This window comes from Crocuta crocuta, unplaced genomic scaffold (assembly GCF_008692635.1).
Source record: "Crocuta crocuta isolate KB4526 unplaced genomic scaffold, BGI_CrCroc_1.0 scaffold41, whole genome shotgun sequence".
In the NCBI taxonomy this organism is placed as follows: Eukaryota; Metazoa; Chordata; class Mammalia; order Carnivora; family Hyaenidae; genus Crocuta; species Crocuta crocuta.
In genome coordinates this window covers 19,233,140-19,255,908 of record NW_027529428.1, presented here as the reverse complement: position 1 = coordinate 19,255,908, position 22,769 = coordinate 19,233,140, and the positions used below count along the sequence as shown (strand labels likewise).

Here is a 22,769-nt window from a genome sequence, read left to right as displayed (position 1 = left end):
CCCAACCCTGTCCACACCTGCCTCCCAGCCCTAACCTTAACTCTAACCTCAACCCCAACCCTAATCCTAACCCCAAACTCAACACTATTCCCAACCCTAATGCCAACCCCAAACCCAACCCTAACCCCAACCCTAACCCCAACCCCAACCTCAACAAACTGAGAAACAGCTCCGATCACCGTCCTGCCACACAAGTGAAGACGAAAGTGGAACGTGAGTCTTTGCTGCTGGTGACAGGGTGCTTTGTCCCTGATGTGGGGCACTGTTGTCATCATCCATGTAACTACTAAGCCGAGAGCTATAAAAGCAGTTTGCGTAAAAAGAGGTTGTGTTGCTTAATATGGAAGGTTCCTGCCGGTTAACGTGGAAGATTTTTCCTGTTGCAGAGAGATTTAGGGATTCAAAAATAGAACGCATTCGGTTTTAAATTGTTCTGAATGCTCTAAAAACATCCCCTTTAAAATGTCATCAGGTGTGCATTTTGGAGCAAACAATAAACAACGCCAAAAAAGGCGGATGTTTCCTGGGAAACTGAAGTCGATATCACTTGTCTGTTATCAGTTGCTATGTATGTCAGGTTAGAAGCTTCTTCTTCTTTATCTGTGTTTGAATATCCACCCACAATCCAGCTGTTCTGTCGCCCTGGCCCAATTCCAGGGGTCTGCCTTGCAATCGCCTTTCCACACCAGCATCGTGTGGCCTCGCCCGGTGTGGCCCTTCCCCTGCAGCCGGGGGCCTTGCTGGGCCAGGGGGGGGCCTGCATTTGCTCATTCTTTGGGACTGATCATCTGGAGATGTTGACCACCTTTCAAACCTGCACCTACAAGCCGGATAGGACCTGGGCCGAGTTCCTTCCGCGGTTCTAAGAGCCTACAGTGGAGAAGAGTAGCTACACTTATCGACACAATCCTCGCTCACACACGTGCTAATGCAGGGGACTTGCAAATGCCCAGCAGAGAACACAGGCCGCTCCTCCCCGGGTCGGGTTTTTAACTGAAGTGCTGAAGACGCTGTCTTTAAATCCCTCCCGAAAATGACCTTGAACCCCTCTCTCCACTCTGGTCCCAGCGGTTGCTGGGCCATCCGACAGTTCCAAGTATGCATTCAGTTAGCCGGGCACCGGGACCTTCCTGACGGCCTGTCGCGTGCATCCTCGGGCCACTCCCCCACACGCTAGCGCGCTTGCCCTCTGCGGTCGCGCAGGATGCCGCACCCTGGCCTTGCCACCCGCCGGCGCAACCCTCCTCCTCCCGGGCTCTCGGCCTCACCTGTGCGCCTCTGCCTTCCTGCCCGGGGCAGAACCCCATCAGCTAGCACCACCGAGCCCCGCTCCCTGGCCCCTCACCCACTGGCTGTGGTGGCCGATGGCCCCCCAGGCTGAGACTGCCCTGCGCATCGCGGTTCCGGTCGCCCCAGCGCACCTGGGAGTGGGTGGCTCTGAACCCTCAGCTTCTCGCCCGGGGCTTTGCTCAAGCAATCGCTTCCTCTTCCCCACATCATGGAGCCCGTCCTCTGCTGGTTAAATATCGCTCCTCCCAAGGACAAGCTCTCTCGGGATCCTTCTCTGCAGTCACTGCCAAACGCCTGTTGGGTGTGTCTACGTGCCCACCCGGGGGTGTCTGCAAAGGGCAGAGACCCCCCCGCCGCCATTTCCTTCCCAGCCTTGCCCACGGCGCCCCGGACGGCCCCTCGACGCTGCCAGAAGCTGGATGCCATCCTTGCTTCCTACGTTTGCCTCAGCCCCACCCCCTGTTCAACTCATGGGCAGGTATTTCAGCTCCTTCTCCCAAGGGTGCCCGGCTCCCCCGCCCGCCTCGACCCCCGCGTCCACACCAGCCTCACGCCTCCTGCCTGGAAGTCTCAGTTCCCGTCCCCGCTTGTCTCCCTGCTGTCTCTGTTGCTTTTAACATTTCGTTCAGGACACCATGAGGGCGGGGATGGCCAGGCCCAAAGGACCGGTGCCGACCCGGTGGACGCAGGCCGGTGGACGCAAACAGGTAGGAAAGGGAACATGTGGCCCGCTGGCCTCTGGCTTGTCTGACCGCCTTCCACGCCCTTGCTGCAAAGGCTGGGGGAGGGGGGGTTCCCGGGGTCGCTGGCGCCCTCGGGTGTCCTCACGGCTGAAACCTGGCTCAGTGTTCAACCCCTCCCTGCTCAATCAATCTAACAGAAAAGTAACTCCAGTGGCCTCCCCCCCCGTCCCTGCTTTCACTGATGGTTGGCTTCCTGGCGGCTCCGTGCTGACAGCTGGGAGCCTGGAGCCTGCTCCGGACTCTGTCTCCCTCTCTCTCTGCCCCTCCGCCCCTCACACGTGGTCTCTCTCTCTCAAAAATAAACGTTAAAAAATTTAAAAATTAAAAAAATCCTGACTTGGTAGCTTGTTGTGACACAGCCATGCTTCATTTTACCTATTTGCCGGGAGATGATGGCTTATAATGCTACTTTCTAATTTCTTGTTAATTTACAGTAATGCCATTGTTTTCATTGACCTTATATTCAGCATTCTTGCTAAGTACACTTATAAATTCTAACAATTTATTTGCACACTTACCTCTAATTTCTACATACCCAAGCATGTTGTCTGCAAATAAAATATTTCTTCGTTTGGGGGCGCCTGGGTGGCTCAGTCAGTTGAGCGTCTGACGCTTGGCTCAGGTCATGATCCCAGGGTGGTGGGATGGAGCCCTGTGTTGGGTTCTGCACAGAACATGGGGGCTCTTGCTTAAGATTCTCTCTCTCTCTCTCTCTCTCTCTCTCTCTCTCCCTCCCTTACCACCGAGGCCCCTCTCCTGCTCATACTCTCTCTCTAAGAAAAATAACAAACAAAAAATGCTTTCTTTTTCCATTATTTTATTTTATAAGATAGATTTTACTCATAAATATATTTTTATTTGTAAAAACATTTTATTTCTTTTTCTTGTCGCATTGCAGTGGTCAGATCTCCAAGGGTCATGTCAAATTGATGTGAGCCTTGTTTCTTTTGGAGCTGAAAGGGTAAGATTTCAATTTTTTATGATTGATATTTCGTATAGAGACATAGAGATGCCATCCACCAGGTTATGGGCGTCCCCCTCCGCCACCGGCAGAGCATGAAGCCAGGGGCGGTGTCTGCTGAGTGTGGGGCCCTCTGCGACGACGCAGGTCTCCTTCCCCAACTGTGGATGAAAGAATCCACAGGAGCAATTTGACAGAGGGGACGCGGAAGTGAATGGTAGGGTGCAGTCACGGTCCGGGCCCGCGTCCGCCTGGGCCCCGCTGCACTCCTCGCACGAGGCAGGGGCCCCTTCCTTGTTTCTGCGGACAGGAGACTGGGGCACGGAGCAAGGACGGGAGCTTGGGTGAAGAGGGTGAGCTTTAACTCTGTTTGATTTATTTTCATCGTCTTCCTTTGTGGGGGCTGTAAGACATCATTCAGAAGGACCTCGCTTCTCAGGCTTTGGGTGCTTCTGAAATGTCTTTTACTTCCTTGCAAGCCTCAAGGAGGTTGTGCACCAGGCCCAGCCAGGCTGGGACATTCGGGCTGCCTCGCGATCCCTCTGGCCTGGGCCTGGGCGCAGCCTCGGTCCTGCCAATGAGGCTGGAGACCCAGAGCCCCCACGCCAGGGAGCAGGAGGTCAGAGCCCCCCGGCGGCCACCTGCTCATTTGCATGCGGTCAGGCTGGAAGGGAGCTAGTGTTCTATCGCGGTGCTTCATGGGGGTCCCACGGGAGTGGCCGGCCCCTCGCTCCCTCACTCCATCCCAGCCGCCAGGCGCCCTCTCTCTGTTGCCCCGTCCTTCCCTCCCGGCCCCTGGCTTTGGTGTGGGCCACCCGCCCCCCTGAGATTCACCCTCCGGATGCTCCTTCTTCTCCAAACACTTCCTGACAGGTCCACACTCTTCAAACTTCTGTCCTTGGCTCTCAAGTCCTACCCACCTGTATAAACTGCAGGTGTAAATACAAACCACTTCTCTGCTAGAGATCTGAGATCGTGTGTGGCACTAACTGGAAAAGAGCCTTCCAAAAATACCTGCCTGTGTAGACTCTCTGTGGTAAGGCTTCCAATCAAGCCTTGAGCTCCTTCAAGGCACTTAATTTCTCTTGGCTTCCATTGTCTTAACGCCAGGCTAAGATACATGCTCACACCTAGACAGAGACCTTTATCGAGATACAGAGATGCACGTAAATTTGCCCAAGTACTAAGTAATTGGAAAGATCGTTCCTGAGACTCCATCACGATAAAAACCTACACTCCTCTAGGTGCCTGGTCTTCGCAGAGGAGAAGGCAGCTGTGCGCAGGATGTCCGCGGCGGGTAACGTGGGAAGGTATTCCAGGTAGAAAATGGACGTGGCAAGCCCCAGAAGCCTGCGGGGGCTGTGGGTGGGCGCTGGAATGAAGGAGAACCGCTCTGCAACAGGAGACAGAGACTCAGTCCTGCGGGCCCCCCCTCGCCATTGTGAGGAATCTGTTATTTGAATGGATAAGAAAACAAGATCCAGTGATGTGCAGCCTATTAGAGACTTGCTTTAGCTCTGAAGACACAGTGGACTGGGATCGAAGGGGGTGGAAAAAGATATTTTAAGCGAATGGTAACCAGCCAACCAAACAAACAAAGAAACAAAACAGGCAAACGGGGTAGCCATGCTTACGTCAGACAAAATAGACTTTAAACTAAAAACATTAAACAGAGACAAAGGAGGCCTTTATATAACGATAAGGGGCCAGCCCACCGAGACCTAACGAGTGTAGACAGCCAGGCACCTCACAGGACACATCACGCATACAGCAAGTACGGACAGAACTGGAAGAGATACGGGCTGTATGTCACAAAGCACTTGACTCGTCAGCAATGGACGGATTGGAAAGATTCGTGTTGGAAGGTGGACTTGGGCTTTGGAAGCAGCTCAGAGAACTCAGAAGAAAACCCGGGCAGGCGTCCGGGAGACCAGAGGCGGTCAGGTGCTTCAGCTGCAAGATCGCTGTGACCCTCCAGGATCAGCTAATACCTGCTGAGGTCGGGGCGGACTGGGGGCGGCCGTGGGGATCTAGGGGTGCCGNCCCGCGTCCACACCAGCCTCACGCCTCCTGCCTGGAAGTCTCAGTTCCCGTCCCCGCTTGTCTCCCTGCTGTCTCTGTTGCTTTTAACATTTCGTTCAGGACACCATGAGGGCGGGGATGGCCAGGCCCAAAGGACCGGTGCCGACCCGGTGGACGCAGGCCGGTGGACGCAAACAGGTAGGAAAGGGAACATGTGGCCCGCTGGCCTCTGGCTTGTCTGACCGCCTTCCACGCCCTTGCTGCAAAGGCTGGGGGAGGGGGGGTTCCCGGGGTCGCTGGCGCCCTCGGGTGTCCTCACGGCTGAAACCTGGCTCAGTGTTCAACCCCTCCCTGCTCAATCAATCTAACAGAAAAGTAACTCCAGTGGCCTCCCCCCCCGTCCCTGCTTTCACTGATGGTTGGCTTCCTGGCGGCTCCGTGCTGACAGCTGGGAGCCTGGAGCCTGCTCCGGACTCTGTCTCCCTCTCTCTCTGCCCCTCCGCCCCTCACACGTGGTCTCTCTCTCTCAAAAATAAACGTTAAAAAATTTAAAAATTAAAAAAATCCTGACTTGGTAGCTTGTTGTGACACAGCCATGCTTCATTTTACCTATTTGCCGGGAGATGATGGCTTATAATGCTACTTTCTAATTTCTTGTTAATTTACAGTAATGCCATTGTTTTCATTGACCTTATATTCAGCATTCTTGCTAAGTACACTTATAAATTCTAACAATTTATTTGCACACTTACCTTTAATTTCTACATACCCAAGCATGTTGTCTGCAAATAAAATATTTCTTCGTTTGGGGGCGCCTGGGTGGCTCAGTCAGTTGAGCGTCTGACGCTTGGCTCAGGTCATGATCCCAGGGTGGTGGGATGGAGCCCTGTGTTGGGTTCTGCACAGAACATGGGGGCTCTTGCTTAAGATTCTCTCTCTCTCTCTCTCTCTCTCTCTCTCTCTCTCCCTCCCTTACCACCGAGGCCCCTCTCCTGCTCATACTCTCTCTCTAAGAAAAATAACAAACAAAAAATGCTTTCTTTTTCCATTATTTTATTTTATAAGATAGATTTTACTCATAAATATATTTTTATTTGTAAAAACATTTTATTTCTTTTTCTTGTCGCATTGCAGTGGTCAGATCTCCAAGGGTCATGTCAAATTGATGTGAGCCTTGTTTCTTTTGGAGCTGAAAGGGTAAGATTTCAATTTTTTATGATTGATATTTCGTATAGAGACATAGAGATGCCATCCACCAGGTTATGGGCGTCCCCCTCCGCCACCGGCAGAGCATGAAGCCAGGGGCGGTGTCTGCTGAGTGTGGGGCCCTCTGCGACGACGCAGGTCTCCTTCCCCAACTGTGGATGAAAGAATCCACAGGAGCAATTTGACAGAGGGGACGCGGAAGTGAATGGTAGGGTGCAGTCACGGTCCGGGCCCGCGTCCGCCTGGGCCCCGCTGCACTCCTCGCACGAGGCAGGGGCCCCTTCCTTGTTTCTGCGGACAGGAGACTGGGGCACGGAGCAAGGACGGGAGCTTGGGTGAAGAGGGTGAGCTTTAACTCTGTTTGATTTATTTTCATCGTCTTCCTTTGTGGGGGCTGTAAGACATCATTCAGAAGGACCTCGCTTCTCAGGCTTTGGGTGCTTCTGAAATGTCTTTTACTTCCTTGCAAGCCTCAAGGAGGTTGTGCACCAGGCCCAGCCAGGCTGGGACATTCGGGCTGCCTCGCGATCCCTCTGGCCTGGGCCTGGGCGCAGCCTCGGTCCTGCCAATGAGGCTGGAGACCCAGAGCCCCCACGCCAGGGAGCAGGAGGTCAGAGCCCCCCGGCGGCCACCTGCTCATTTGCATGCGGTCAGGCTGGAAGGGAGCTAGTGTTCTATCGCGGTGCTTCATGGGGGTCCCACGGGAGTGGCCGGCCCCTCGCTCCCTCACTCCATCCCAGCCGCCAGGTGCCCTCTCTCTGTTGCCCCGTCCTTCCCTCCCGGCCCCTGGCTTTGGTGTGGGCCACCCGCCCCCCTGAGATTCACCCTCCGGATGCTCCTTCTTCTCCAAACACTTCCTGACAGGTCCACACTCTTCAAACTTCTGTCCTTGGCTCTCAAGTCCTACCCACCTGTATAAACTGCAGGTGTAAATACAAACCACTTCTCTGCTAGAGATCTGAGATCGTGTGTGGCACTAACTGGAAAAGAGCCTTCCAAAAATACCTGCCTGTGTAGACTCTCTGTGGTAAGGCTTCCAATCAAGCCTTGAGCTCCTTCAAGGCACTTAATTTCTCTTGGCTTCCATTGTCTTAACGCCAGGCTAAGATACATGCTCACACCTAGACAGAGACCTTTATCGAGATACAGAGATGCACGTAAATTTGCCCAAGTACTAAGTAATTGGAAAGATCGTTCCTGAGACTCCATCACGATAAAAACCTACACTCCTCTAGGTGCCTGGTCTTCGCAGAGGAGAAGGCAGCTGTGCGCAGGATGTCCGCGGCGGGTAACGTGGGAAGGTATTCCAGGTAGAAAATGGACGTGGCAAGCCCCAGAAGCCTGCGGGGGCTGTGGGTGGGCGCTGGAATGAAGGAGAACCGCTCTGCAACAGGAGACAGAGACTCAGTCCTGCGGGCCCCCCCTCGCCATTGTGAGGAATCTGTTATTTGAATGGATAAGAAAACAAGATCCAGTGATGTGCAGCCTATTAGAGACTTGCTTTAGCTCTGAAGACACAGTGGACTGGGATCGAAGGGGGTGGAAAAAGATATTTTAAGCGAATGGTAACCAGCCAACCAAACAAACAAAGAAACAAAACAGGCAAACGGGGTAGCCATGCTTACGTCAGACAAAATAGACTTTAAACTAAAAACATTAAACAGAGACAAAGGAGGCCTTTATATAACGATAAGGGGCCAGCCCACCGAGACCTAACGAGTGTAGACAGCCAGGCACCTCACAGGACACATCACGCATACAGCAAGTACGGACAGAACTGGAAGAGATACGGGCTGTATGTCACAAAGCACTTGACTCGTCAGCAATGGACGGATTGGAAAGATTCGTGTTGGAAGGTGGACTTGGGCTTTGGAAGCAGCTCAGAGAACTCAGAAGAAAACCCGGGCAGGCGTCCGGGAGACCAGAGGCGGTCAGGTGCTTCAGCTGCAAGATCGCTGTGACCCTCCAGGATCAGCTAATACCTGCTGAGGTCGGGGCGGACTGGGGGCGGCCGTGGGGATCTAGGGGTGCCGCTGCAGGGGTGTGGGGAGCCGGTGGTCCTGGAAGAAAAAGTAGAGGGGATCCGAGGTCAAATCAAGGAAACTGAATCGATGTTAGTTATTTGAACAGAGATTGTGTAATCTGCATAAATACTACCAGTACAGCACTGCCTAAAATAACGATTTGAGGTTTACCGTATTTGAACACTGTGTTGTCTTTTCTTCCCTCTGCTTGGCCTTCGCCTTCTTCTGGGTTTTGTTTTGAAGGGTTTGATCTTTCATGAAAGTTAGATTCTAAGTGCAATTTCTCCCACATCCAGTAGGCGGAAGCAAAGTATGCAATTTTTTTTTTTCCACCTGCAACTTTTGTTTTCAATAAAAATCATGTGCGTCATTACTTACCTACGTTATCCAATCACAAAAGTGAAAGATAGATATTTTAGGGAATATGAAAAAAATGATAACAAGAAACTATAATCATATTACAATCTTTGTGCTACATCTATGGCTTTTAAATTGTTTAAGTTAGTGTGTAAATCTCTTTTGCACTTAATCGGGATTATACTGCAAATTCCGTTCTGTTTCTGGATTTATTTCACTTACACTGCATTATAAACATTTTCCCACATCACCTGCAATGTTTTAGCTTTAACTGAAAACCATAGCAGTTGCATGTTGTCTGTATGTTTATGTCTCTCTACAGGTGTAGCAACGTGCATTACTAAAAAGCCAGCGGAAGCAGCTGTACGCATGATATTTGCCCACATCTCTGGTCCTTCCGTAGGTGGTTTGCAGAGTTTAAATTCTATGGTTAAAAGGAACAGACATTTTTAAGGCCCTTGATCTACACAGTTACCTGCATCTGGCTTACCTGGGGCTGCTCACACCTGTATCTGAGCAGGCCACCGGTGTCCCTTTTGCCAATTTGACATGAGTGTTCTTTTAAAGTTAAAAAGTATTATTCTCAGGGGGCCTGGGTGGCGAGGTCAGTTAAACCTCTGAGTCATGGGGCGCCTGGGTGGCTCAGTCGGTTAAGCGTCCAACTTCGGCTCAGGTCATGATCTCACCATTCCCAAGTTCGAGCCCCACGTCGGGCTCTGTGCTGCCAGCTTAGAGCCTGGAACCTGCTTCAGATTCTGTGTCTCCTTCTCTCTCTGGCTCCCCAATAACTTGCGCGCTCTCTCTCTCAAAAATAAACATTTAAATAAAACCTCTGACTCTTCAGCTCAGGTCATGATCTCACAGCTTGTGAGTTCAAGCCCCACATCAGACTCAGTGCTGATGGTGCTGAACCTGCTTGGAATTCTCTCTCTCCTTCTCTATGACCCTCCCCTGCTTGTGCTTGCTCTCTCTCTCCCCCCAAAAAATAAATAAATAAACTTAAAAAAATTTAGAAGTGTTATATTCATGATTCCATTTCCAAAGCTGTAATGGTAAACTGGGTTGGTCAGATCCCCAGAGGGAGCTGATGTGTATAATCAAATGAATACTTGATTATGATTCATTCAATACCATCAACTTGAATGCTAAAAAATAGTAAGAAATATAACGGTCAGCAGATGGCGCCCTAGAATTTAAAAAAAGGCAAATGAAAAAAAAATGGGACTATTTTTCTTGCCAGTTTCTAAGAAAGGATTGGTTTTGAGCTCAGTATTCTGTAAGGAAGGGATGTTAAGCATGAATGAAACAAATCTATGAAGTTGTGAAAATGCAACATTCAGGGGCTTAGCAGGAATCTGTGTGAGTCTGGGACATTGATGATGTCCTTGGGGCGCCTGGGGGGCTCAGTGGTTAAGTGTCTGACTTCGGCTCAGGTCATGATCTCATGGTTTGTGAGTTTGAACCCCGGGCTCTGCATTGACAGCTTGGAGCCTGGAGCTGCTCCAGATTCTGTGTCTCCCTCTCTCTCTGACCCTCTCCTGCTCACACACACATACACACACTCTCTCGCTCTCTCTCAAAAAATAAATAAACATGAAAAATTTAAAAAAAGAAGTTGATAATGTCCAAAATCTAGCACTCGGCTGTGCTGTATTTGGGTTTGCCAGCTCACTGAGCAATTTCAATACTTTTACTAGAGACCCAAGAACAACAATGAATCACGGTCTTCACTTTTCATTTTTCTCTGTCTCGGGAAGCTGTGCCCTCTCCCACCGCGACCCCATGACTTACACGTATTCTAGGCAGGACCCCCTCCCCTGAGCCCCGGGCCAGGCCAGCCCACGAGGCTGCGCGGAGAGGAGAAAACGGAATCGCAGGGAGCGTCCTGAGCTACGACAGCCCTAAAACTCGAAGGTGATAGAAAACCCACAGGTCACAGGGTATCTGTCATGGCCTGTGCCTGGGACAGAAGTGCGATTTCACAAAGTACATTTAACAGTGGTTCTTGGGGCGCCGGGCGGCTCAGTGGCTTAAGCATCTGACTCCTGATTTTAGCTCAGGTCATGATCTCTCAGTTTGTGATTTCGAGCTCCGCATCAGGCCCTGTGCTGATGGTGCAGAGCTTGCTTGAGATTCTCTCTCTCTCTCTCTCTCTCTCTGCCCCTCCCCTACCTCTCTCAAAATAAATAAATAAATAAAATTTTAAATAAGTGGTTATTGAAACCAATGCAAATACAAGTTTTCTACCAGAGCCCAAAGAAGTGGTACGCCTCAAGAAACCGGTCAATCTCTATAGTAATAAATCTGGCTTATGAATCTTTGCATTTGAGGGTTTAGATTTACACGTTTAGTTTATGTGCTCAGAAAAAGGTTGCGCACTGGGTCCGTAAACAGGACACATCATCGCGCAGCCCGGCGTTTACTACAGCAGAGTGTGTACCCGCCTAGCACGGGGCGGCTCCTCCTGCGGTACAGGACGGGTGGTGCTGGGCGCTTAGTGATCGAGAGGATCAGTAGGTTACCCTGGCGCACGGATGTGAAGGCACCGACCTGTGAACCATCACAGCGAGCGGAGCTGGGCCAGCCCCCGGGGCCGCGGGAGCCGTCGCTTCACACCTGCCGCGTGCCCTCTCACGCCCGAGCCGCGCACCCTGACCTTCAGCCCCGAGACGGGTTTTGCCTGTTCGGGAGCATCAGATACACTGAACGATTTCATCAGTCATTTTGCTTTTGCTTTTGCTTTGCACCATGTTTCGTGGCCAGGACCCCCCGTGCTGGCCACTGCCCTGCACTTGCCTTCTCCATTACGAGGGTGTGAAAGTTGCTTGGTCATCCCAGGGTCGGTGGCTGCTTACGTTGTCTCCCATTTAGGAACATCGTAAAGATGGCCCCTGGGAGCCTATCAGTCTATCTATCTGTCATCTGTCCGTTTTCTATCTATCTACTATCTATCTCTCTATCATCTCTCTATCATCTATCCATCTATTATCTACCTGTGTATCTCTCTCTCTATCATCTCTCTCTCTTCTCTCTCTCTCTCATCTACCTATCTATCTTTGTCCATGTGTCCATCCATGTATCCTTATATTTGTATCTGGTTCTATCCTCAGAGACTCAGGTTCCTCAGTGCTGCAGGCTGTGACAAGAGCAGAGTGCACATGTCTGAGTTTTTTAAAATCTATAATCACTTGGCTGCTCAGTAAAAGAAAAGTAAAAATGAAAAATGTGAATTTCAAGCATTCTGTACTTTTACTCTTTGAGAGTGGCTGTGAGATCCAATTGGATTCATTTCCACGGTAGCACAATAATGGATTCGTAAGCCTCCTTGCTTTTTTGTTTTTGTTTTTTATTTAAAATTTTATTTTAGAGAGGAAGAGAATGCATGCAGGGGAGAGGCAGATGGAGGAGAGGGGATCTTAAGCAGGCTCCATGCTGCTTAAGAGCCTGTGCGGGTCTCGGTTCTCCTGTCAGCTGAGTTCTGAAAGACCACGTCTCTATTCAAACATGTCCTATGCGTGCACCAACTGGGAGCCAGTCTGGAGCCAGTGTGGCGGTCAGTCCCTTCATGGAGTCTCAAAGTCTTTGTTTCACCATCAGATCAGATCCATACACGTGCAGCCTCTGGGCGTGAGGCAAATCAAAAATCCCTAAACAACTTTATGGTGTCTCTTTATCACATTCCTTTCCTTCCTCAGTCCTTCTAGTACTTTCTGATTCCCCTTTGTGTCCCCTGGCCAGACATATAAGACTGTAGTCAGCGCACTCTCTTGTGTAGTCTACATCTGCTTCTGTGTCCGGGTGCCCAGGTCCAGGCATCAGGAGGCGCTGACTTCAAGCTGGGGACATTAGAGGAAAAACGGAAACTGTCCCATTTGTTTTCTCCCATCAGCGTGGTGGTGCTCTACATTATGGTCTTCTTCTCCAGTCTCCCAACTACCATTATTTAGTTAGTTAGTTGTATTTTGTTTTGTGGTTAAAAGATATATGACATTAAATTCACCATCTTAGCCATTACTACGTTCATTATGGAGGTCTGTAGGGCTTAGTATATTTGACATCTCTGGGCAACTGACTTCAGAACCCTTCTTATCTTATAAAACATAAACTCTTAGCCATTAACCATGAGCTTTCCCTTCCCCCAGCCCCAGCCCCTGGTAGCCACCACTTTGTGTCTGTGAATCTGACTGCTTTAGATACTTCATATAAGTGGAAGCATAGAGCATTCGTCTTTTTGTGACATATGTAGCATAATGTTCTCAAGGTTCATGTATGTCGTAGCATGTGTTGGGATTTCCTTCTTTTAATAATATTCTATTTTATGTATATGCCTTAATTTGCTTATCTGGTAATCAATAAGTAGACATCCAGATTGGTTCCACCTCTTGGTTATTGTGAATAATGCTTCAGTAAACAAATGTACAAATAGTTCCCTGAGCTCCTGCTTTGACTTGATATGTACCCAGAAGTGGCATTGCTGAAGGATGTGGTAGTTCCATGTTCAATTTTTTCTAGCAACTTCCATACTGTTTTCCATAATGACCACACCACAGTGGAGGAGGATGCCAATTTCTACACATCTTTGCCAACATTGGTCATTTTCTGTTCCTTTGATGGTTGGCCATCCTAATTGGTGTGAGGTGACACCATTGACTTTTAAATGTCCTCAAGAAGCTGCATCACGAATTCTGTTTTGATTTTAGAGCTAAGTTCAATGAAAGACACAGATTGGAGTGTGCAGGTCCCAAGAGCAGAGCAGTGCTGGGCTTTAGTGATTACAGCTCGCAAAAGAAGAGTAGGATTTCCACTTACTGGTCAAAACCACATTGTCCTTAGAACTGAGAAAATTCCCAGGTTTGTTAACAGATTATACTGATGCTCAGACCAGCCAAATACAGCTTCCTGTTACACCCTTTGTTTATATGTCTCCCTGGAAATACATTCTTATGACAATAAAAATAACTAGCGCTGGGCTACTGTGGAATTTGTACACTGGGGATGTTATGTGTCAAGTCCTCCAGCTCATGGCAGGAATATGTTTTTATGACTCTACTAAGTGAATAGAGAAAGTTTCAATTTGACTAAGTTATTTATGAAGGGCAACTTATGATTGGTAATCCCCTGCAAGGTGCTACTTTTTAGGAGGTAAATCAATCTGGAAAGAATCCATTCTTCCCTCAGCGTGACACTTAATAACACTGTTAGCAATAAAACTCTCCCCGAGTCTTTTGGGTGTAATTCACAAAGCCAAGTACATGTTGTAAAGTTCAAGTATATTAGAGGAAACTTCTATTTTATTGAGTATACTGTGTGTTGGGAATTGATTTATGGGGTGCAACTGACTGTGACGGTGGCTCCTCCCGCAAGTTTATGAAGAGTTATCCTCTCTTCTTGGCAAAATGCAGGCATCCACCATAACCGCTATTTGAAGGAGCAGATTTAACTTGGAATTTATGAACAAAAGCATCTCATTTCACCATGAAGGATTTGTCCTTTTCTAAATGCTGCCTACTGCTCTTATGAATCGCTTACTGTGCTCACACGTTCACATCTGCCTATTTCTATGCATTGTCATCCAGCTACAGAGATGCTTCCAGAAAGAAGGCCCCCATCCTCCTGTTCTGCGATAGGTTCTTGGAGTGGTGGCCATGTGAGTAAACACACATCTTTGAAGAAAATGGGGCCACATATTTGAAACTAGTCTTGTTCTAGAACATCCAGGACATTTGCTTTCCTTAGAGATAATGTTCATAAACCAGGTTATTTCATTACCACTCAAAATGGCATAGATTTTACCTTTTAGGGCCCATCTGTATTTTTATCAGATTAATACTTGAAAACGGTTTACAAAGTTAAAAAGTGCAATGAGTTTTATAATAGGAAACCATAATCTCCTGCCCCAGTCCTGACTGCCTTTCTTGAGAGAAACCTGCTTTTAACTATTTCACTGTTTACTTTCATCACTTTTAAATAACTATTTAACTTTAATTTGTTTTAACTATTTATTCCTGAATTTCCCCCTTCATTATACTTTCATTGCTGTCGGCTGCATTGAAAATCATGTTTACATATTATATGTATGTGTGTATAAAATATGCATAACAAAACTTACCATTTTAACCTGTGTTCAGTGGTTAAACATTTTGAGGACAGTGACATTAAGTGTATTCACCGTGTTAGGTACATCACCACCACCTTCAGCACATTTTCCCCTTCTAAAATGGAAACTATGTACCCATAGTCCTTGATTTTTTTTAAGTTCGTTTATTTATTTTTGAGAGGGAGGGGGAAGGGGGGCAGAGACAGAGGGAGAGAGAGAATCCCAGGCAGATTCCACGCTGTCAGTGCAGAGCCCAATACGGGGCTCCAACTCATGAACCGTGAGATCATGACCTGAGCCTAAATCAAGAGACACTTAACTGACTGAGTCACCCAGGGTTCCCTTGTATTCCTCAATTTTTAAATGTAATTATTGTCTATTAATTTTTTTTTTTTTACATGAACAGTGAAAATCAGAAGGAAACTCTTCCCTTGTCACCTGAGCAGGGATGAACAGGAAGCAAGAAAAGCCTTGGAGGGTGCAGACTTGTAGGATGCTGCTCTCAGATACTGCCTCTGCCCCCGTGCGGGCCCGAGCTGCCTCCCCTCATCACGTCTTCCTGACCTCCGTGCTGTGCCCCTCATAAGGCCCCCTACGCAGCCCCTCCCTATCCTCTCAGCCTGGCATATAAAGTTAAATCTATGTCTGGGATGCCTGGGTGGCTCAGTTGGTTAAGCATCTGGCTTCGGCTCGGTCATGATTCAGTTTGTGAGATCGAGCGCCACATCAGACTCTGCACTGACAGCGAGGAGCCTGCTTGGGATTCTCTGTCTCCCTCTATCTCTGCCTCCCCTGTTTGCATTTCCCCCCACTCAAAAATAAGCATTTTTTTAAAAAGTTAAATCAGTGTTTAATGTTCACTTGGTCATTATCACACCAATATTGTTCTCTGCCATGCAGTTATGTTTACATATTCTTTCTTACCCAACCCTACATTTTTCTTGCGTTATTTCATTGGGTTGATGTGGGAGCTCATTACGAAGATGGCGCCCAGTGAACTAAGCCTCTCAGTTTTCAGGACTTTGCACAGTCCTCTCCTCTTGAGTCAGGCTAGCCCTTGCCCAAGGCTGTGGTAGAAGTGACACTCTGGGTTTTCTGAAGCTGGGCCATAAGGAGTCTTTCCACTTCCACTTGAGTCTCTTGACACCTGCTCTGGGAAAAGCTGATGCTCTGCTGAGAAGAAGCCCAAGTCCACATGTGGAGCAGCTGTGTGGACAGAAAGAGGTGTCTGGCCACTCTCAGGCTGTTTCCCTCCCAGCCAGGCACAGAGGTATGAGGGAAATGGCCTCATGTATGGCCATCCACCAAGGCTTCAGGTGACTCGCGTCTGAGCCACCGCCTGACAGTAACCACATGCGAGGGCCCCAGGAGAGCCCTGCTGAGCCTTGTTGACCCACAAAACCTTGGGTGACAGCAGCAAGTTACATTCAGCCATGAAGCTGTTGGGTTCATCACACGGCAGTAGCTACAAGGCCTCTCAGTCCGGAAGCGTCTATCATTCTCAAACCCTCTGACTGAATGGGAAAGTTCCTTCAAGTAGAGTCAAGAACACTGAGCTCTCAGGTGAGTTTTCCCTTGGAGACATGCCTTTGAAAGCCTCTGTCCCCTCCTCGGGGTCACTGGCGTGGGCCTGATGCTCACATGGGATCCTGCCATTGTTCTGCTTTGTTCCTGGGGTTTCTGCATCCTGTCCTCCTACACTGGATCCTGGTTCCTGACCTGTGTCTTTGTCTTTCTTTTTTCAAGAATACAACGTCTTCTGTTATTCTTCAAAGTGTTAGTTATGGTTAATTGGAATGTTTCTTTAGCTCCCCACCATCTCTCCCTTCTTGTGAATTTTCTATTTTGTCTTTTTCCTACTTGTCTTTGTTCCAATTTTTTTTTGTATGCTTTGTTAGAGGTTCTCCTTAAGTCTGGTTACTCTTACGTGTTGGTTTTTATTTAAGAGGAAGGCACTAAAATATTGGTTGTTAACTTCATGCGTGTTTATTGGTTTGCCAACCTCCGAGCTCCAGGGCACAGGGGCTGTAGGACAGGCTGGATGTTCTAATCTGCAGGGGTCTGTGTCTGAGCTGCTAGATCACATGTCTGGGTGTGCATGTGTCGGGACAGGGAGGTCAAGGTGATGCCAAGTCCATCCACTATCATCTAGAAACGAAGAGGACAAGAAGCTAAGGAAGACGAGACAATGCTTCCAACTAAAATTCTAAGGAGCAAATGAGAGTCAGGAATATTCTGATTTGAAAGATGTGAAAACGTCCATGTCCGTGCTGACAGAACACAGTAATTTCCATCTTCTGTGCTTGCCTTGTCTGTATCCTCAGAAGTTCTGTGACCAGAATTCCTCCAGCTCAGTTTCTTTTGAGGATAAATAGCTCTTTTCAACCAATCATCCTGTGTTTTATCACACTTCTCAGCTTCTCTTTTGGACACAGTGGTGACCCTGACTCCCGAGCTCTCCTGGAGAAGGCTTGCTCCTGAGGGTTCTGCATACGCACTGTGGAGTCAGCCTGCCCCCTCCTCTGCTCACTATCAGTCTCCTTAAGTCTTCTAGTTTTCCACCAAATTCTCCCCTTTTCTTTGCATCCTCACAGTTTTGTGATTTTGTATCCATTACGATCATTTTAGAGGGTTTCTCAGGAACAGAGATACGATGTGCATCAAACACCTTACCTTAGGACAGAAGATTTAGCTGGATTTAAGCACTGCATGCTTATAAAATCACCAAGAGCAAAGTCCAAAGACAAATTAAAAACTAGGAACACATGTTAACTCTTTTAACAGAACTGATTTCCCCTAATACATAAAGAGCTCCTGCAAATGAATAAAAATGAAAACAATTGCATTTTAAAAGTAAGAAAAGACACACAGCCTTTTGCGATTATCTCACTTGGTTTGGAAAGACCAAGAAGTTATAGCACACATTGGGTTGATGATGCATGGCTGAAAGGTGTTATCTAGCTTTCCTTGAGAGGGGAAGGCTGGAATGGCATCTAGGGAAAGTAATTAGGAAAAAAACTGTCACGTTCAAAACATACACATCCTTTGACTCAACTATTTCCCTTTTGAAGAATCCATCCTACATCTTTAATTGAATATGTGTCAAATAATTGAGATTTGAAATTAACATTAGCAAAAAATTGGAGACATGAACACGGAACTGGCTTAATGAGCAATAACATATCCATACAGTAGAATATTAAGCCATCCTCAAAATGAGAAATTTGTTTATTTAATGATAAGTGAGATATTCAAACCATATTTCTAAGAGAGAACAGTAAGGTACCAAACTGAGTATATTGTGTTACTGTTTGTGTATAAAAGGAAAAAAGGAACTCAGAAGAAATGAGAAAGGACTGCTTGGCTATTCTTGGTACCCAAAACTTCAGATTTCCAGGAATCATTCTGCTCCCACATGTGACACAATGGAAAAGGCTGTCTTTGTTAGGGTGACATACTTCTCAATTCCTTGGTGGGCTGGAGAAAGAACGGACACATTCTTGTGCTTTGAAGGAGAGTGAACCATGGATGCTGACCGACTTGGTGACAATATTCTGGTGCAGATAAAAACTGTTAAGATACTCTTCAAATATAACAGCAGAGGTTTTTGTTTTTGTTTTTGTTTTTTTTAAACATAGTGGTTCGTTCTTAAATGAAAATTTTTAAAAAGGAATAACACTTGGAAAGTAATTGCTTTGATGAATCAGTAGAGTGGTATGATTTACTCATATGATCAATACACATCCATACTGAGTCAAAGTTGGGAGGGGCATCCCAGACCCAGGAAGGTCCCCAGGCTATGAGGCTGGGTCAGGGATCATTAAATGAACCTTCCCAGCAGAGGGAGGGTGAAACCATTTGCGGGCTTTGTTCCCAGTTTCCTGATGGCTGTGGGGTGTGGCTCCTTGGAGACAGGTTTAACTTCACTAAGTCAGACAATAAGTGTACTGAGAGCCACGTGTGCCCAGCACTGGGCAGTGTCCCAGATGACAATGACACTGAAACCACAGCACTTCTTTTCACCTGGCTCTGGGATTTTAGAAAAAGGGAAAAGAATAACACGACCAAAATATACCTAGTCTAATGACCCTGATGTACTTTAATTATGTTATTCTTAGACCATCAGTCTTTTTCTTGAAAAAAATTAGCCTTAAAATTATTTTTTCTCTGTATGAAAAGGGCAAAAATTTAACTGAGAAGAAGTGTCTAGTCTAGATTTCCTGACCTAACCTTAAACACGTACTGGATTACAAGTTCTGTTTGGAAGGTGCGTACTTTCCCAGAGTCCTCCAGGCTCTCTGAACAACCTGACCTGCCCCAGTGTGCACAGCATGTGTGAGCAGAGACCTGACCTCAAGTTCTAGCCACCAGGTTGCTCTCTGAAAGGCTCACCTAGACAGTCCAGAAGCTGCTAAGTCACACAAGTGTTGGTTACTTTGAAAGGTTCAATCTTGGCTACTGGCCTGTAAGACTTTCTTTCATAGAGAAACGCTTTCAAAGAGGAAGGGAAGCATCTGAAATCTGATCCTAAGAGGAAAATAGTAAAAACAGGCAGGTTTTTATGAAACTGTCCATATTGGAGCCAAAGCTTTGACCGCTTCTGCAAAAGGAATGCTTTTCTTTGCTATTTTCTTCCCGTTCGCCAATGGATGCTAGGATTCCCTTAGAAACGTGTCCTTTACGCGCCTTGAGAGGCTTGTGTCTCTTATGATGTAGATGTGGAATGAGGACACGTCAGCGCACCCTCATGCGTACTTGGGGGATTCAACGTGGCCACAGGGCTGGCTTCCAGGGCCCCTGGCTCTGTGGGCAGGGAGCAGCATGTAAGGGTGGGTTGGTGGCATTTTGTTGTCTTTTCTACGTAACTCTTTTAAACACATATTCTAAGGGAAGCTTGTAAAGGTGGTAATTTAATTCCTAGAAGAAATGAGATAGTGTTTACACATCTCGTGTTTTAGTTTTACCAACTAGAACGTTTGCCTGGAGGTGAATTCTTCAGCCCAGTGGACGCTAATCTGACTGTTTTCAGGACGTAAGAACATTGATGCAGTTGGCAGCATGAACTCTTATTTCTTTCTGGAATGCTCGACAACCAAAAGAAAGTGAACAGAGCCTGCATTCAACATCGTCGGACCGAGGTCCTGTGAATGCAGCGGCGTGTTGGCCCATGTTTATGACTCCGGGTTTGCAAGGACTTTTATCCCGCACTGGCTGCGTGGAGCATGGCGATGGCCGGCCGAGAGGAGCAGCTGAAATCTGCTACTGATGTAATATCACTTCATTAAGCACATAACCTTCTATTTTCCTGTCAGCTGTCTTTGTTGACCAGACGCTCAAAGCTAATGCTATTTTTATGAAAGCTAAGGCTTCACTAGAGCACCTCTTTTTGGGTGATCAGAACAGGGCTTTCCCCTCGAGCACTAGGGCTCACCTCCCCCAGGAAGGCTTGGAGTGGCTGTGTCTGCATTTGGAGATGGAGGTTTCTCCAAACTCTGAGCCCCCGTATAGGATTGGCCAAGTGATGCAATGACTCCAGGGCTCATGGTGGATGCCCAGCGTCTAGACCAGCTATAGCTCCAAAGAGAGTTCTAATACCCAGTGACTGAGGATCATGCACAACTCTCTTTCTGCTACAAATGCATTGTTAACGCGAGCGTGTACAGTATTCTGTTCTTGGCAACCTTGGCCAACGTTTCCTTTGTTAATCTTCTCGGCTCCCAGACCTTGCTCTGCGCCTAATACTTGTTCTTACAAACTATTCTTTCTGGTGTATTTGCCCTATTCTTTTTTTTTTCTCAAAATTTTTAAATTTTTTTTTATTTATCTCTGAGAGAGAGAGAGAGACAGCGTGAGCAGGGGAGGGTCAGAGAGAGAGGGAGACACAGAATCCAAAGCAGGCTCCAGGCTCTGAGCTGGCTGTCAGCACAGAGCCTGATGCAGGCTTGAACCCACAAACCATGAGATCATGACCTGAACCGAAGTTGGATGCTTAACCGACTGAGCCACCCAGGTGCCCCTGCCCTATTCTAATATGTAACCCTATTCACAAGTTGAATATGATTGTTACGAAAACAAAATGCTCTAGGAGTTATTGAATACAACATTTGATTTTAGCCAAACTCACTGATGAGAAGTAGGCTTGAAATCCCCATTATAAATAATGATCATCTAAGTTGGTGAGATTGTGTTCCTGTAATTACTAAATGGAAGGTACTTATCACAGACTAGAAAATAGTCTTGCTCAGGAGGAGGGAAACCAAATTACATTACGCTGAAGGCTCCCAGAGTGCTGGCTAAATCATTTAGACGGTTCTGGCTAAATCATTTCCTGTTCTGAGTAGGTATTGTCTGAACCAGGGTGCAGCTGGAAGGTGGCCCAAGTCCAAAGGCAGACGACAGTGGTGTAAGTTCCAAAACGTATAAAAACTGGTAAAGAAAAAATAGACACAACAAGCCAATAGGAGCACAAATAAAGTAGGTGAGCAGACACTGAAAACAGAGTTCAAAATGGTCAGTCAACGCATGAATAAACACTTGACTATCATCATGGTTAATGACATACAAATTAAATCCATTATGAGACATTGTCTTTCATTTACAAATTTGGTTGAGATTTAGAAGCAAGCTAACTCTTACGGCCAATGAAGGTTAAGTGATCTGTGGTGGGCAGAAAATAACGCAACCATTACACAGGACGATTTGACAGCACACATACAACTCAAAGTGGACGTACTTGAACTCAGCAGTTCCACTGATAATCGTGTGACTCACTCAACAATGTGCCAGACTGTGTACTCATTGTTCACAGGAATAAAATAATGGCAACAAGCTACGTGTGTGTCAATAAAGGGTTAATAACTACGTGATGGTGAGCATCCCCTGTGGGAATACGTTCTCATTCCAACTGCAAAACACATCGGGGGTGTGGCCCCTGCTGGCCCCTCTACCACCGTCGTGGTGCCCACGTCCGGTCCACAGGATGGCTCGCCCAGTTGGCCTTCCTGGTTCTACTTCTGTGAACCTGAACTGTATCACCTGACCCCAAAACGACAATTCACACTTACTGGGATGAAAAAGTTTAGGTTCACTGCTGAGTGTCAGTTCTAGACTTCTGCAGAGTTTCTACCTCCTTCTCTCCTCTCTCTTCCCTTTTCAGGATCCTAAAGGGCACACAAAAAGTCTGTTACACAAAACATGGATAATGTTAATTCCCCACTGAGTTGTTTTACGCTATTTTTAAAGTGGGTGAAGTCAATTGCATGTTGTCATGGACACTTCTATAGGAAAAAATAAGTGTGTGACTGATGAGTGTGATTTGACTCCTATTTTTGGAAAAACTTGCCTTAAGTTCCAAGTCCTGAAACACGTAGCTGGGGTCAGAAGGGCGTCCACTGCCGTTGGTTCCTGGGGTCGGTCTGGGACTTCTCTGGTTGTGTGAAGACGGGCATCTGTCCCAGCGAGGCCGGCTGGGAGAAGCAGCCCCGGCCGGGCTTGCCGTGGCCCCAGAGCGGCTGCGAACTCTGGTTCTGCTTTGCCATGGTCACCTGCTCGTTCTCCGGCACAGTTGTGTGTCATGTGCACTGAGCATGTTCCGTTGGTGGTGGAGATGGCTGCAGTGGGGGCCAGTGCAGGGAACTCCCAGGAATGTGGCTGCTTCCGTGTGGAGACCCGAAGCCACAGATAGCTGCTCTGACTCTCTAGATGCACAAGAAGGACCGACATCGCTTCTGTGTTTTTATCTTTTGGCTTATTTTATTTCGACTTCGTAAACTCAGCTATTATCTAACATAAAACCGTTTGGGGTTGCAAAAGTGTATGGTGTGCTCATTTTCCATTAAACAAATGTTACTAAGAAACATAAACTTCTGTTTTTTTACGCGTGTAAAAACAGTCTGGCTCCAGGCCTCTCCTCCATTCCCCCCTGCTCTCAGCCTTCAGCTGCCCTGCACTTACAACGGTCCCATGGGCCTCGAGGGTCATTCCCACCCGCCGGCCCTACACGCCCCGTGCAGGGTGCCTCGTGCACTTCACGTTTGGGCCCTGCCCAGCAGCTCTCTCGTGAAGCCCCC

At 47.6% G+C, this 22,769-nt stretch overlaps 1 long non-coding RNA gene across 2 annotated transcripts in view; it reads right to left on the bottom strand.

The window, feature by feature from the left end:
• Nucleotides 1-7,640: 7,640 nt before the first annotated feature.
• Nucleotides 7,641-22,769, bottom strand: part of LOC144227649 (uncharacterized) — a 43,482-nt gene continuing 28,353 nt past the window's right edge. For both annotated transcript variants that reach the window (XR_013333997.1, XR_013333996.1), the window contains exons 4-5: nt 22,043-22,397; nt 7,641-8,282 (exon numbers count right to left, since the gene is read on the bottom strand). This is a non-coding gene — a long non-coding RNA (uncharacterized LOC144227649). The remainder of the gene's footprint in view (nt 8,283-22,042; nt 22,398-22,769) is intronic.